Source organism: Galeopterus variegatus, unplaced genomic scaffold (genome assembly GCF_000696425.1).
Source record: "Galeopterus variegatus unplaced genomic scaffold, G_variegatus-3.0.2 Scaffold11796, whole genome shotgun sequence".
In the NCBI taxonomy this organism is placed as follows: domain Eukaryota; kingdom Metazoa; phylum Chordata; class Mammalia; order Dermoptera; family Cynocephalidae; genus Galeopterus; species Galeopterus variegatus.
In genome coordinates, this window is record NW_007737907.1 from 25582 (window position 1) to 29223 (window position 3642).

The window sequence follows — 3642 nt, forward strand, 5'->3', positions numbered from 1 at the left end:
ATTTGATTAATGCCATGGTTCCTCACATCACTTTCTATTAAGAGGAATACCAATAATGTTCTAGTGTCAGGTTGTTATAAATCAAGTAAACTATCTCCCAATGTGGCAAACCTCCTTATTTTCTCCCTTCTGCCCTCAGTTAGTGTTGGGATCATGCCTTGGATTAGGACAAGTGAAACTTGAATCACCTCTGAGGAGTCATTTATGGGTCACTAATTTTGTGAATTTACAAAATTCAAAAAACATACTATATCATTCTATGACAGTATTGAATCAAAATTCAAAAACCACACTATATCATTCTATGACAATATTGAAGAGAATTTACTTTTAAAAATGATCTGCTTTGCTGTGCTTTATCCATGAATCTATTGTGAGTAATCTCTGTGGATTCAATGAAACTTAATATTGATGAAACTAAAAGTTTATTCATCACCTTTGGCTTTCAGACTATAATGAGGTTATTAGAGAAAACTCAGGACATGTGTGATAAATTATGAAATATATGACAACATGTCATGATGATTAGATAATATAAACCACACTCGACTGTGGAAGAAGGCCAAAATTTCCTTTATACAGGATGAAGTCTCCTTGTCCTTAAAGGTCATTTGTTAAAATTTATTTTAAGAAAACACCAGAACATGATGAATTATGTATGTTTCATTCTACTCATATCAGACTTCTTATATGAAGAATTTCATATAAACCAAATGGCCATTAGAAGAGGATAGATTAAATAAATTAATGTACAAGAATAGAAAAGAATGCACTGCTTCTAATCATAACATTTATTTATATATAAAGACTGTTTATTCTAATACTGTTTTGTTTACAAGTTAGAAATCTGATAGTATAATCAACAAAATCTGCCTAAGCAGTGCCATTATGGTTCCTTTTTGATTTCCTTACAAACATCTTTGGTTTGTGTGTGTGTGTGTTTGGAACAGTGTCTGTGTAAGTGTATCTGTGTAAGTGTGTCAGCATGGGTGGGTGTATATTTATTTTGTACATTATGCAATTATACAAAATACCAAGGGAGAGATTGGTGAACTGGAAATAATGAATGCTGACTGATTAGAGACATTTTACTGTTTTTAATTAAGTATAATATTGACCATTAAGGTAGAAAGGAACAAAATGAAAATTGAAATATCTGATGTTACACCTTTCTATTATATCAGTCTCTTATTCCTGAGAGACTGAGCGTTCAGCACCCAGGGACCAGACACAGAAGTGGTTATACAATCTAGGTCTGTCAGGAGACAATGTTGAGTCTTTGTGCAGATAGAGCTGCATCCAACAATGAAGTCAGCAGTTCTGAGAGAGGTATGAAGATTTTTTATTGATTTTCTGATTTATGTTGCATATTTCTTTAATACTTTTATCTTTTTTTCTTTAAATAAAATCATGTTATAAAACCAAAGGAGAGTATGAAACTTAATGCAAAATTTATTGTAATCACTTAAATCTATTTATTTATTTTAGATATGTATATGTGTGTGTATATATGTACATATATGCACAAATAGAAAATACAATAAAGTGCTAGCTTGGCTTATAGAGGTGGTCAGACATTATTTACTGTTCATAGTCTCTTACCTGTACTTTTATATATTTTTCTAAATGTTCTCATAAAGGACATCATTATTTTTAAAGATATATTTAAAGGACAGGTATTTAAGCAGGTTCAGGCCATGGTCTTGGAGATTTGCACATTGATCACTATACCATTATTCAGATAAAATCCCTTTTCAGTATTCATGTATGTGCAACTCCATTTATAACTCCACAGAATGGAGAGGGACATGTATGATATTACACAGGACATGATGGGTTTGGGTAAAATATAACAGTGGAGGCTTGAATTTAATTAGCCTTCCAAGGACCACTTTTAACCGAAACTGGCATACTTCAGAGGCATACAAGAAAATAAGGATAAAAGAAAACAACCACAAAAAAAAAATTACTCTGGGCAACTGGGAAAGGAAAACACCATTCAGAAACAAAACTCTGAGGTTATGAAACTGTGGACATATAAGAATTTTTATCATGTATCTTACACATGTGATCTGTTGGTGAATGGATCACATGTATTTTAGTTTCATAGGGCAGAAGGACTCACACAGTAAACCATCGCCCCTTTCTTGCCTGTCACCTGTGCTACCAGCCTCCCTACAATGAGGTTCAACATACTCCTCCTAGTCTCCGCTGAGCAGCAGCAGCTGTCTGAGGAGAGCACGGTTAGCCCTGGCACTTCCCTGCCCGTAAACTCTAGCTTATAGCTTATAAACACCCTTCAACCCACTTCTCCAGCAATCACCACCCTCCCTAATCTTCCTCCTCTGTCCTGAAGCACAGACTAACCCATCCCAGTGAAAATGGGATGCAGCCTTGTTTATTGAAGCTGGATAGGACCTGAGAAGTTAAAGTGGGCAGTTGGGAAATGTAATATCCAGGACCAGGCCATAGCTCTGCCTGCTCCACAATTTTGGACGTTGAGGGAAAGATAATGAAATGTATTCATTACCTGCACTTCTCACTTAATTATGACCCTCTATTACAGAAAATAGCAATATTTTTATGACACTGAAGAAGATAATCATCAAACAATGTAGGTTATTTGGACAAATTAATTGTAAGAACTATTACTTTGAACTCAGAGGACATCAGTTTCTTAATCTATAAAACAGCAGGAGCAACAATCATCACAATTGCTACATAGGTTTGCATGGAAATAGCATGACTTAATTTGGATGAAGGTGTGTTATAACCCTGTAAAGTGAAATGTAAGAGATATTATCATTTTATTGATTTACATTAAATTGGATGTATTTTTTTCTAGACTCAGTGTACAATTAAAAATATTTGCATTGTTTATCTCTTTTTTAGTAATAAAAATAAATAAAATAAAGAACTAGCAGTTTAACTGTTAATATAGGAAGATGATGTTAGCCCTCCACTTTCATTTCCTTCTTGCAAGACCAGAGATTTCCAGATCCAAGTGATGACTGTCCAGAACTGCACTGGCTTTACTGACTTTGTATCCTTAGGACTTTCCAGCAGGCGGGATATGCAGCAGGGGCTCTTTGTGCTCTTTCTCCTGGTTTACGCCATAACTGTGGTTGCTAATCTAGGAATAATTCTGCTGATCAAGATGGACCCCAGACTTCACACGCCCATGTATCATTTCCTGAGCAATCTGTCTTTCTGTGATGTGTGCTACTCCTCCACCATCTCACCGAAGATGCTGGCTGATTTTTTGTGTGAGCAAGAGGATTCCAAATAATTTATGTGCCATCCAGATGTATTTTGGGGGGGCTTTTGCAGATGTGGAATGTCTCATGTTGGCTGTCATGGCTTATGATCGTTATGTAGCCATTTGCAATCCACTTCTGTATACAATTGCCATGTCTGGGAGAATCTGTTCCCAGCTAGTGGCTGTTGCCTACATTGTAGGCTTGGTGGACTCAGCAATCCACACCTGCTGCACATTTCGATTGTCATTCTGCAATTCCAATGTCATCAATCACTTTTTCTGTGACATCCCACCCTTGCTAGCCCTCTCTTGCTCAGATACATCCATCAATGACAGTGATGTTCACTTTCCTTGGCTGTGTTGTGGGGTGCAGCATCGTCACT

General features: G+C 36.1%; 1 pseudogene; it reads left to right on the forward strand.

The window, feature by feature from the left end:
- Nucleotides 1-3007: 3007 nt before the first annotated feature.
- Nucleotides 3008-3636, forward strand: LOC103610792 (annotated as a pseudogene).
- The last annotated feature ends 6 nt before the right edge of the window (nucleotides 3637-3642 follow it).